The sequence below is a fragment of the Schistocerca americana genome, chromosome 9 (genome assembly GCF_021461395.2).
Source record: "Schistocerca americana isolate TAMUIC-IGC-003095 chromosome 9, iqSchAmer2.1, whole genome shotgun sequence".
NCBI lineage: Eukaryota > Metazoa > Arthropoda > Insecta > Orthoptera > Acrididae > Schistocerca > Schistocerca americana.
The window spans coordinates 177611849-177625746 of record NC_060127.1 but is presented as its reverse complement, the minus strand read 5'-3'; the positions used below and the strand labels follow the sequence as shown (position 1 = coordinate 177625746).

The 13898-nt window shown below is 41.9% G+C and overlaps 1 non-coding gene across 1 annotated transcript; it reads right to left on the bottom strand.

The window, feature by feature from the left end:
* Positions 1-1495: 1495 nt before the first annotated feature.
* Positions 1496-1570, bottom strand: Trnas-cga. The gene has a single exon. It is a non-coding gene; the product is annotated as a tRNA-Ser (tRNA).
* Positions 1571-13898: the final 12328 nt, after the last annotated feature.

Here is a 13898-nt window from a genome sequence, read left to right as displayed (position 1 = left end):
CTTTTACATAACGCTTGTTTAAGGCCTTTCATCGTGATACAGACTACGTATAAAAAGTTGGGCAGGCTGCGAGTAGGATCGGCCCTTTAAGAGTGCCGTACAAGCTTAAATGTGTATATCGGTAGTTCGTCCATCCTGGGAATCGATAATCGCGACAATTACTACCTGCATCGATACCAATGCTGAACAGAGGGACTGACATACAGTCGGATAACAAATGACAAAATTTTTTTTTCGTTTGCTACAATTACCAATTAACAGTTTTCGGATTGTTTCCTTCACTTGTACTGTACAACCTTCCTTCTTGTCAAATTTCGTGGTCCGAGATCAATAGGAAGTGCCCTACAGGCTTTGATGAGTGAGCTTGCGGTATCAAAATATGTGGCACAGCTGAATGACTTGGAAGCTTAACTTTTTACACGCCATGCAATCGTAGGCCTTGATATGACATAAATTTCAACTTGTTACCTCTGCCCTTTCCTGACACAAAGTGGTCCCAACAACCAGATAGACAGACAGACAGAAAAGAAAGTGATCCCATAAGGGTTCCGATTTTACCGACCACATGTAAAAGGTATGTTGACTGTCTCTTAAGAATAAATGTGTTCTGAGAAATAAATGGTGGCCTGTTATGTTTTGAAAGAGCCTAGTGTTACACAATCAAACGTTTCTCAATAGTGTGTATACGGAACGTCGCAACCCAAGTTGTTAACGGAACACAATCAGGACAAACGTCGTATTCGGTCCGGCCCTAACAAGGGCGGTCCCTTGTTAGTGGGACCATTACAACGTGACCTTCACTCTTTCCGTAATACTTCAGTCTGTTTATGACGGGAGGTTCATTAAGAGCAGCCAGACATAACACGCAACATACGTCTGCAGATGGGCCATCCTTTACCAGTTAGCGAGACAGCGCTGTGTTTATTGGCGCCTACAGGTGGAATGGGCAGCTCCAGTGCTCGTTGCGTCAGCTGGAGGCAGGTGCGTAGAGTAGGCCCCCAGAGCGTGAGGTAATGGCCCGCACGAGGGCATCCTCGCGCAGAGAAACTGGACTGGACGCTCCAGAACCTGTTTACGTGCACCGAGTGGGGCCTCGCCTGGAATGTCGCTCCAGTACACGCCGGCCTCCTGGAGTGAAATCACTTGTTCCATGCGAAATTTTATCCAGCGCGCACACACACTCTCCAGAGATCAGAAGCGGAGCCAGTAACAGACCAGTGTTGTGGTTTGGATACATTAGAAATGAAGGCACCGGTGTTACGTCAGTCCTACTCTGGCCTCCTTCGTTCCCGCTGTTATTTCACCAGTTTGACGAGTCTGAGAAGTTTCGCGCTGCAGTCTTCCTCAGTCTAACTGAAGTGTGCAGAAGTGCAAAGCAGTAACATAGCGTGGAAGACGAGTGCTCCATGTGTATACGTTTACCAGTCTAGAATGAAATTTTCGCTCTACAGCGGAGTGTGCGCTGATATGAAACTTCCTGGCAGATTAAAACTGTGTGCCGGACCGAGACTCGAACTCGGGACCTTTGCCTTTCGCGGGCAAGTGCTCTACCGACTGAGCTATCCAAGCACGACTCACGCCCCGCCCTCACATCTTTGCTTCTGCCAGTACCTCGTCTCCTACCTTCCAAATTTTACAGAAGCTCTCCTGCGAACCTAGCACAACTAGCACTCCTGAAAGAAAGGATATTGCGGAGACATGGCTTAGCCACAGCCTAGGGAATGTTTCTAGAATGAAATTTTCACTCTACAGCGGAGTGTGCGCTGATATGAAACTTCCTGTCAGATTAAAACTGTGTGCCGGACCGAGACTCGAACTCGGGACCTTTGCCTTTCGCGGGCAAGTGCTCTACCGACTGAGCAGTTTTAATCTGCCAGGAAGTTTCACATTTACCAGTCAGTTGTACAAATCAAAAATAACATTGGATCACTGCACAAACAGCTCTGTCCATGTCCATGCAACAAGAGAAAGATTCAACTTACATTTACCAAGAAAAATTAACATAAAACTCAAAACAGCATTTTCTGCCAAGGAATAAAACTGTACAATAAATTACGAATAGAGATTAAATAAATTGCAAAAATACACTTTTTTAAAAAGGCTGCTTGAAAGTACCTGTTGTGCAATACATTACATACATTGAACGATTACTTAGATAAAACAGAGTAGAGGTCTGTTGAAAAAATGTTATACAAATAAATAATAATAATAATGATTATAAAGCATCCAACATTCCACATAACACCTTCACTTTTTTTCCCTCTTCTTTCCTTTCTTGAAATACCTATCCCCAAACTATGCATAGCACAGTAACAACAGCTCTTCCACTATCTTAGTGCAACATCTCACTCGTTATGGAGGGATGCTGTCTCAGTTTTTCAGGATAGCAAATGGGATGTTGCGATACAGAAAATGGCCCAGAGATCACCAGTGCGTGTGCGTAGTGAGTGAAGTGTTACGAAACAATGTGTGTATAGTGTGCGCACTGACTGATTGTGAGATTTGAGTGAACAGTGTGCACTACATTATTTGATTAGTTATTTGTAAGAAAAGTATCCAGGAGTAAATTTAATGATTGTCTCTAACTAGAATTCTGTAAATGTATATGTATACGAATTAGCTTATTTTAAATTGAGCTAAACTTGTAAATACTTCGACATATCCTATATCCTTGTAAAAAGAGATCTACGGATAAATAAAGCTACTACTACTACTACGATCTTGCTGCTCTTGTGTGGGTCGAAATCACCCACTCTAGGGATCAGATGGCCTCAAGACAAACTTTTTGTTGTGGGACTGTGGAGGATGTAAGACGACAGTTAAGTAATGCAGTGTATGTTATTGCTCATTAGCTCCATAAGAGGAAGAGCAGTATATGGAAAAAGTTCAAAGCTATACTACGCTTGAGAAGGATAAATACAGTATTCGTTCACTGTAAACAAAACAGTGTTCTTATTTAATAAAGTTTTCAGTAGTTTTCTAAATAAATTTTTTACAAACGTGTCCCAGCAGGAAGAGTGGGGATACGACAAGAACGATCATTTGAACCAAAAAAAGTCACACAGACGTATCTCCTATTGCGAATGGTTTCCGAGACAGAACACATTTAATATGCATTGTTAAGAGGGTTGGAACTTTAATAGTGGCAACTATTTATTTACAGCTCGTACAATACGTCTTTCAAAGTTTTACTGACCTTCAAAGTAGTCACCAGCATTGTGTACAACCCGCTGCCAGCGTTGTGGAAGTTGTAGGATACTCCTAGCAGTGTCTCGCGTCCGTCGGCCATCGTAATTTAACATATTATTTACTACACAAATTGATTGCTAATGGTGATTGTTGCCAACTTACGAGGTGGGCCTTAATCAAAATGATATTTTATTCAATTTGGATTTACAATTAAATGCTTTTGTCAAGTCGTCTCTCTTTTAACAATACTAATCTTCAGTGGAAATTATTTCTTACGTAAATCACTGTAAGACTCGCTGAATCTTAACACATGAGTTGAACAATGGATTAAGTTTTTCATATTAATTCCCTCTGCTAGTCAGTTCACTTTAAAGTAAAAATTTTTTGTCATTTATTACAATTGCGGCCCACACAGACGCGAGAGTATTTCTTCTTACCTCCGTTAACCATTGCATTGTAGTCGGAGACCTGACTCTGGCTCTCGGCTGTTGTACTGAAAATAAGAATCTTAAAGCTACGTATTTTCTGCAGCGTCGGGCGGCTGTGGAGAAAAATGTGTAGAATGTTAACAGCGGACGAGTTTTCCGCTTCCGCTAATTTTTATAAGTTAATATCGTCACGTAATGGCGTCGTTGGATGCATCGGCAGCTGCGATTGTTGCACTGTAAATTACTCGAATGCAGGTTAATTCAAAGGAAGGCGGACATGAAGTCGGGATCACCTCTTACAAATTAAAAGTCAACAATAATATTAAATCAATATATTACCTGCTTAATTAGTACAAACACGCTTACATTTGCCAGCACTCGCAAGATGTCCGTCTACACGCAGCCAAGACAAGAGAAGATGTGAAGACGACTAAAAAAATTAACAAAAGAGCGCATCTTGTCTCTCTTTAGATCATTCTGTTTCGAGTGCATTTTTATATTTCTCTGCCCTCGAAACTTACACAGAGAATTTATTATAATATGGATACATGAGAAAAAAACATGTTCGCCTGAGCCGCTAGTGTCGACTTATTATTCAATTTTTAAATGTCTATTCTTTATATGTACTGTTTTTAAGTCTTTTCTTAGTGTTTCACTGGGTACGGTGCCAGTTGTGTTGATAGTTCGACCGACGCAGTCTATTGCCCAACGAATTTGTAGCAGTTCTGAAGCGAATACCGTCAAATGTTTCCTTCTGCTTAGAAATCGAGATGAACTTACGAGGGCTTAAGTCAGGGGAGTGCAGTAGGTGGTATAGCACTTAGCAGCCCCATCAGTCAAACAAATCAGTAACAGCTTGCACTGTACGTGTTTGAGCATTGTCCTGCAAAATGATGGTCAGGCCCTGCAGAAAGTGTCATCACTTCTGTCTCTAAGCTGGCCTCAGGTTGTGTTCCAAAAATGAACAGCGTAGAGTCGGAAGTGATGACACTCTCTGCAGCACCTGACCATCATTTTGCAGGACAGCTCTCAAGCACGTACAGTGCAAGCTGTTACTGATTTGTTTGATTGATGGGGTTGTTAAGTGCTACACCACCTACTGCACTCCCCTGTCTTAAGCCTTCGTTAAGTTCAACTCGATTTCTAAACTGAAGGAAACACTTCATACCATTCGCTTCAGAACTGCTACAAATTCGTCGAGCAATAGACCGCGCCGCTCGAAATGTCAACTCAACTGGCACTGCTAAGAGTATTCTACAACTTTCACATCGCTGGCAATGGGTTATACACAATGCTGGTGACTACTCTGAAGGTCAGTAAAACTTTGAAACACGTATCTATTTTGTACGAGCTGTAAATAAATAGTTGCTACTATTACAGTTACAACCCTCGTATTTATTTTCTGTATTATCCAACACACTGCCAGCTGTACACATGTTCATAAGTGTAAACAGTTGGTAAACATTACAAGATGTGTTTTACAAAAAAACAGTTGAAAAATACATGTTTTTAGCATTGATACACATAGAAATTACCGTGTACTGGTGGTAGGACTACGCTGCACCATTTCACGTATGCACTGCTGTTTCGGTATAAGTTGCTCTCCTAAACATTCGTAAGAAAAATCACTCAATGTGCTGAAAACTCTGATAAACATTGTACGATCAGGAATACAACCTACCGGAAAGCGCCGACGGGGCCGTAAACGTACACCACACCTAGGTATTCTTCGTTACTGTAGATGTGTGGCACTTCACCTATCACGTGTGGAAACAAAGTTGATCAGAACTTCTCTCTTATACACTCTAAATCCCTCGCACTATTTCACTCACATTAGACAATGGACATCTGCCCGCTCAACCGTCTAGTATAATGATAGAAAGACGGGCAAAGAGATTGAAAGCAACGAGGTAGGTTAGGCTGGAACAAAACGTCAGAGGGACTGGGTCGCTAAGAAAAGTACGTGGCCGCCACAAGCCCAAACAGAAATGTACATTAAACGTGTTCTATCTCGGAAACCATACAGAATATGATGTACATCAACACTAAAATCTTTCCTTGAAATGACGGTTCCCGTCATATCGCTGAATAACGACCGTTAGTCCTGGAATACCGTGTATGGGGCTGTAACGACAGTCTACCGACTTAAAATTCGCAAATAGAATTGATACGGTTCCGTGATCCATTCTTGTGGATGTTAAGACAACCTGATTTTTTTTTAACAATCGTATTGTATTGACCAACTAGGAACACGTTAACAACTTCAGTTCCTCTTCTTCCTTTGTAGTTGTTTCCTATTTTTCCAGTTTTCCCTCATTTTCTCCCCATGAAGTCTCTTCCTTTCTTCTGTCCATGTCGTTCCAGATTTTTTATTTCTTCTGCTTTGAAAGCCTTCCAAATTTAGTATTTTGTTTCTAAAACGGTTTCTTTCTGCTATTTCTGATTCTTTGATGTTGTTTCTTTCAAGATCTTTTCTTACTTCTGTAATCCATGCTACTGACGATTTCTTCTTCCAGAAATATAGGAGTATTTGTTTTGTTAGTCTATTTGCATCCATTCGGTAGAGATGTCCAAAAAAGGTTAATCTTCGTTTGGCCATTACTTCAGATATTTTCTCTATATTTTTGTAGATTTCCTCATTACTTTTTATTTTCCAACCATTTGCAGTTTTCATTGCACCCACTATTTTTCTAATAATCCTTCTTTCCAATACCTCTAGTTTGTCCATCTTATAGTTCATCGTTAGGTATTCAGATCGACATAAGCATTCTGGTCGTACCACTGTGGTGTAGTGTTTTAGTTTTGTTTTTCTAGATATACATTTTCTAGATATACATTTCTTGTTGTAAATATTTTTGGTCAAACCATATGCGTTTTCCATTTTGTTAATTCTTACATCTATTTCAGATTTTTCTAGTCCATTCTGTTGTACAGTTTCTCCAAGATATTTAAATTTACTTACTCGCTCTATTTTACTTATTTGTGTTTCTATGTATTTTGGTGCATTTTTTATATTTGTCATGAATTTTGTTTTTTCAGCTGAAATTTTGAGACCAGTTCTGTTTGCTAATTTTTCCAGAATGTTTATTTTAGTAACTGCTTCTGTCAGGTTTTCTGAAAGTATTGCGAAATCATCCGCAAAAGCCAAGCAGTTTACCGTAATTCAATTTGTTTTTCTTCCCAGAGTTATTGGTCCAATTTTGTGATTTTTTAGCTCCGAATTCAAGATCCTTACAATTTTTTCTAGAACACAGTTAAACAGTAAAGGTGATAAACCATCACCTGTTATATTTCTTTAACTTTTCTTTTACGTTTCATATGATATGTTAGCTTCTGATATCAACGTCACTGAATCCGTTTCTTCTCTTAAATTCTTCGAAACTTCTCCGAAATCTCATCCGTTCTAGTTCACTATCACTGATTCACTTCCATATAAAACGTCATATACATTTTTAGCCTAATTACGTTTTTTTTGGGAGTTTTATCATTCATATACATGGTCCAGTGACCACCGCCTATCTCGGACGTCAACGTGAAATAACCATTGAAAGACGGTCGGTGGCAGCACTAGCAGTGGAGGGCATACAAAATGTGTCAGGGGGACGCGTTAAACAATGCGGTCGTCGTCGTAATACGGAAACAGAGCGATTTATCTAGCGTCAAGATCGGTATGATCATTGACTTTCAGGCCGAAACCGCCAAGTTTGTAAACCGTTCGCGTGCCACGGTGGTTGCAGTAAACCATGCATGGCAAAATGGCGCAATACAGAGCTGGAGCCAAGGCAAATGTGGCGCATCACGGGCCGTAGATGACATGCGTGAACAACGGCTGGGGAGGCGCGTACAAGCGAGCAGACATGCAACGTTGAGCAAGTGACCGACCAGATGAATTATAATGTCATGTTCATTTAGTTAATAGCGTGTATCATACTGAAGTATGACCGAAACGTTCAACCTTGATCTGCCTCAACTGATAGATTAGTTTCTCGGTCCCGATGCTAATTGCTGATCCAGATTATAATTTCACATCACATCTATGGCATTACTGAAGTTATTTGCCACTTCTCTGACATCTGTGAACTATAAACCGACCTCGGGGAAGATCAGTTTGGATTCCGTAGAAATGTTGGAACACATGAGGCAATAGTGACCTTACGACTTATCTCAGAAGATAAAGGAAGGCAAACCTACGATTCTAGCATTTGTAGACTTAGAGAAAGCTTTTGATAATGTTGACTGGAATACTCTCTTTCAAATTCTGAAGGTGGCAGGTGTAAAATACAGGGAGCGAAAGGCTATTTACAATTTGTACAGAAACCAGATGCCAGATATAAGAGTCGAGGGGCATGAAAGGGAAGCAGCGATTGGGAAGGGAGTGAGACAGGTTTGTAGCATCTCCCCGATTTTATTCAATCTGTATATTGAGCAAGCAGTAAAGGAAACAAAAGAAAAATTCGGAGTAGGAATTAAAATCCATGGAGAAGAAATAAAAACTCTGAGGTTCGCCGATGACATTGTAATTCTGTCAGAGACAGCAAAGGACCTGGAAGAGCAGCTGAACGGAATGGATAGTGTCTTGAAAGGAGGATATAAGATGAACATCAACAAAAGCAAAACGAGGATAATGGATTGTAGTTAACTCGGGTGATGCTGAGGGAATTAGATTATGAAATGAGACACTTAAAGTTGAGTTTTGCTATTTGGGGAGCAAAATAACTGATGATGGTCGAGGTAGAGAGGATATAAAATGTATACTGGCAATGGCAAGGAAAGCGTTTCTTAAGAAGAGAAATTTGTTAACATCGAGTATAGATTTAAATGTCAGCAGGTCGTTTCTGAAAGTATTTGTGTGAAGTGTAGCCATGTATCGAAGTGAAACATGGACGATAAATAGCTTAGACAAGAAGCGAATAGAAGCTTTCGAAATGTGGTGCTACTGAAGGATTCTGAAGATTAGATGGGTAGACCACATAACTAATGAGGAGATATTGAATATAATTCGGGAGTAGAGAAATATGTGGCAGAACTTGACTAGAAGAAGGTTGCTACGATATGTTCTGAGGCATGAAGGGATCACCAATTTAGTATTGGAAGGCAGCGTGGAGGGTAAAAATCGTATAGGGAGACCAAGAGATGATTACACTAAGCAGATTCAGAAGGATGTAGATTGCAGTAGGTACTGGGAGATGAAGAAGCTTGCACAGGATAGAGTAGCATGGACAGCTGCATCAAACCAGTCTCTGGACTGAAGACCACCACCACAACAACAACAACAACAATCAGCAAACAGCTAAAACAATTCAAATTATACTAGATCCATGTATCACATGTACCGTTTGAATTAAAAAGTATAAAACAATGAATACTCCTGAAGATTACAATTGATTATCAGTACAATCAACGGAATTATGTGAAAACCATTTCAACGACAGTATTTTCCAATAATCGAACTGATAAAGGAATTTCATGTCCAATTTAGTTGTGATCCACCATAAATAAATCATCTACTTGTAACGATCATTATTTTGCTGCTTTGTTATACAGATTCTAAGTGCTGCTGTGAGACAGTTGTTGATAAAACATTGTAATATTCCTCCTGAGCTATTCACGCCTAACCTCTGGTATATTGCTTGTTAAACTGTACTACAGTCTCGCGTCACATAAGCAAAAATAGTATTGCAGTAACAGGTAATGTAAGCACCAATAGTTAACTTCCTTTAAAAACAGTAATTGGTACAAATTACCTAATTAGGCTGGCGATCGTTCTCTTTACGTAGTCACAGTTCATTTTGTTACTCACAGAACCTTGGTTCGATTCCCGTTTCTTCTGCTAATGCTTCCTTCCAATCGTTAGAGAAACGATAATAGTCAGATACGTTAACCATTTTACAAACGATCAGGGTCAAATTAAAATCATTTCAGAGGAGTAACATTATCGGTGTATTTCTAAATCGATAGTAGTCGGTAGTGTTAGAGGGTGACAATCTTTCCTTTTTGTCCAGTGTAATTATTTTATTCATGAAAACCTATCTGTAGGTCATTTTCTTTCCTTGTTATTAGTGTAAAGCCCCAGCATCAATAACACAGACATATAATTCAGTTACATCCCAGCGTGTAGTCAAAAACTCCAGCTGCAGTCAGCATCTGCAATGCGGATATCAAATTACACTATCTATTCGGGAACTACCAGGTTTCCACTTACAGCACGCATAAAAGACGTATTGGTGCTTCGGAAACAAAACTTCCATGCCTTTACTGGCGTCTTCTTTTAAACGTGTCGCTTATCGTGCGCCGTTAAGAGTGAAAGCCTGGGTCGTGGATCAAATCTGAGCAATGAGGCATCTTTTCTCTGTTGTTGAATAATGTTCTATAGTCTTGAGTGATTGTTCAGATGATCATAGGGGAGTACGTAAACCTCATATTTTGCAACAAAAAGCTTTCAAACGTTGGGTGCTTCCATACACCTAAAGTTTAGGGCACCATTCGGAGATAGCACAGAAGATCGACCGCAGTGAAGAAACGTGTGCTGTGGGCGTTAACGCGTGAAATCTCTAACGAGGTGTGTGGCCATAAACAACGCGACTTTCTCCCTGTTTGGTGTCACCGATACATATCATATAACTGATACTTTTCCTGCACTAAATTTACTAATATGTTTTCCTCTTTGTTGCAATACAAGTGTCAATAACGCCCTTGTTTAAACCCGTTAATTATCTTCGGTACTAAATTATTTTGATATTGCGTCATCCGACAAATAATATTACCTCTGATCATCAGAGTTGTAAAAGCGGTTACCCAACATATTTTACTGCATGCGTGTCGCCTTCTGCATGTGGCAATATACACTGGCAGGAAAAAAAAAACCCTGAGAAGTCTTAGATTTTTCCCACGACGACATATACCACCTTGGGGATAGTAGATGTACTGATAACGGTTTCAACGTCACCCGCCAAAAGGTAGCATAGTGGCATAGCTAAAACAGCGCCGTCTGTGTTTTCCCCTTACGAGAGAATGTTCATAGCCAGAAGGCTCGGTGTGGGGCGTAACCCAAGGATCGGTTCTTCCCCTTATACTATTCATCCTCTATATCAGTGATATGCCCTTCCTTCCACAAGTGGTCCTCGCCAGCCGGCCGAAGTGGCCGAGCGGTTCTAAGCGCTACAGTCTCGAACTGCGCGACCGCTACGGTCGCAGGTTCGAACCCTGCCTCGGGCATGGATGTGTGTGATGTCCTTAGGTTAGTTAGGTTTAAGTAGTTCTAAGTTCTATGGGACTGATGACCTTAGAAGTTAAGCCCCATAGTGCTCAGAGTCATTTGAGCCATTTTGGTCCTCGCCCAGTTTGCAGACCGGCACGCGATTCTCACCAGCAGCCGCAAAGTCAACGCCACAGTCGTGCGTCTTCGACAACAACTGAAATTGGTGGGACGTTGGACAGCATCCAGCTAGTTAACTCTGAATGCAGCCAAAACAGAAGTTATTATGTTCAAATCCAGCCGACCAGAGCTCAGGTATTTTACTGAAGTCATAAAATACAAAACTTCGGTGTAATACTCAGGTTAAATACTGAGATATATGTAGATAGTAACTGTTCTCGAAAGAATAGATACCATTCATGACCGTGCAGCTTCTCTAGAATAAATGATAATCAATTGAAACCCTCAGTAGCCGACAGGTGTTGTTGATATACCTGGATAGAGACAGCTGAAAATGTTTGCCGCGACCGGGACTCGAACCCGGGGTCTCCTTCTTACATGGCAGACGCTCTATACATATGAGACACCGAGGACACAGATTAATAGCGCGACTTCAGGGACTTATCTCTTGCACGTTGCCCGTGAGACCCACATTCCCAACTGTCCACAATCTACGTAAATAATGTAACAGATGGATAAAGCGCCTGCCATGTAAGCAGGAGATTCCGGGTTCGAGTCCCGGTTAAGGGGCTCGACGTCGGCGCCGATTCCAGATTATCTGCATCCGTTGAAGTTATCAAAAGGGAACCCCGGCGTTGTTTCGGGTGCGGCAGTGCGGCTCATTTGGTACGCTCTTGTGTTCAGCCTCGTGCTCCTAGGGCCAATAGTTGACGCTAGGTTGGCCCGCGAACTCGAGTTCCAACTTTTAGGCCTTGGCGTACTCGGATGGGTGCTGCCTCATCACCCCTTCGCCTTACCTTTGTTCTTGGATAGGTGGCGAGCCCCTTTGTGCTCTCTTGGATTCTGGTAGTTCCTTTCGTTATTAAGTTTTGAGTGGTTTTTGGAATTTGGGCATCTTACGAAACTTCGTTCGGTCCCTTCGCCGGTAAAGAGATGTCGGGTAGCCAATGGCCAGGTGTTACCTCTGCAGGGTTGGGTCCGGGGGAGTATATCGGTCGGTGATTTTTCCTGGCCTATGTCTTTAGCCTGGGTTAAGGGACTGCCTGTTAGTCTAATTTTGGGGTGTCATTTCATCAGTAAAACCGGGTTGATCTTGGATTATTACGGACACACCTTTTCCTTTAAGTATACTCCTAGCGAGAAGTTTGGCCTTTGTGAGTGCACCAAACCTAGTGTATGGCATACTGCCGGAGCCTTGGCCGTTGAGGTCGCAGCTAATGAATTCGATTTGGTCCATCTCTTGTCCCATCAGGCTTCTCAGTTGCGCGATTTGTTGCACAGTTTTCCCCAACTCCTTAATAATAACCTGGTTGTTACTAGCGTTCTCGAATATCATGTCCGTCTGTCCGATGATATTCCGGTTAGGCAATCTCCATACCGCCCGCCTCTCACCCCCGAAGGTGAAGATATTCAAGACTAAGATATCTCAGATGCTCCAACAAGGAGTGATTAGGCCCTCTACTTCTGCTTATGCTTCCCCAATATTTCAGGTACCTAAAGATCAGGGGCGTGATTTCAGACCTGTGGTTGACTACCGCCGTTTTAACGCCAAGGTTGTACTTGAATCAGTACATCTGCCGGATCTGCATAACTCTTTTACTTGGTTTGCCGGAGCTAACTGGTTTATGGTCCTTGATTTGAATCAGGCCTATTATCAGATTCCTTTGGCTGAGGAATGTAAACATGTCACTGCGTTTTGTACTGACTGGAACTTGTTCGAGTTTAACAGAATTCCTTTTGGGCTAGCTACCGGTGGTGCTTACAAGTTTGTTGGATAATGTCCTTGGTCACTTAAAGTTAGTCTGTGTCTATAATTATTTGGACGACTTGGTTATCTATAGTAGCTCGTTTGAGGATCATTTGAAGCATATCCAACAACTTCTGTTGAAATTACAGCAAGCCGGTCTAACTGTTAAGCCTAGTAAAATCACGCTAGCTAAGCAGGAGGTATCTTTATTAGGCCATATAGTGTCGGGTCAAAGTATTCGCATTGACCAAGACCGATCTAACGCCTTGCGGACATTGCCTCCCGCTACTGATAAACGGGAAATTGCTAAATTTATAGGCATGGCAAATTACTTTAGGCTTTTTGTTCCCAATTTTGCTCAGTTGGCGGCACCCTAAAATCAGTTACGCCTAAAGGGCGTGCGTTTTGAATGGGGACCTGCCCAGGAGGCTGCCTTTGAGCATATCAAGACAGCGATAGCCAACCCGCCGGTTCTTGGGGTACCCGATTTTAGTAAAAGGTTTATTGTTCAAACTGACGCTTCTAATGCGGGTATTTCAGCTCTTCTCCTCCAGGAGTTTGAGGGGCAGAGACAGCCATTAGCCTACGCGTCTCGTCGGTTAACTGTTGCCGAGCTTCAGTACTCTGTCTACGAGTGTGAGGCCTGTTTTATTTGCCTTAGAGAAGTGCCACTTCTGTCTTCAACATCGGCTTTTCCAATTGGAAACCGACAATCAAGCTTTGAGCTGGTGTTGGCTAGGCTGCCTAAAACTGCCTGTATTGCTAAGTGGGCAGTAGGTATTTCGGCATTTCAGTTTGTAGTCAAACATGTGAAGGGCTCTGAAAATGTCCTTGCGGATGTCCTCAGCCGGATGTTCACCGAAGCTACATCTAGTGAGAGAATCCAGCAGGTACAGGGCGACAACCTTAATTATATGGTGTTGGGTGAAATTCCCCTTTTGTTCGTAGACGTTGCTCAGCATCACTATGAGGACCCTGTTTGGGTCGGTATTAGGCAACGTGTGTTGGCAGGAGAGCTGTCGGATAAGTATGTTGTTCAGAGGGGTGTTCCTTGCAGGAAGGTGGGCAATGCTAAGCAGTCTAAAAACTGTTTGCCTGCAACATTGGTGCGTCCGGTCTTTCGTCATTTTCATGATTCGTTGGTGGGTGGCCTTTTAGG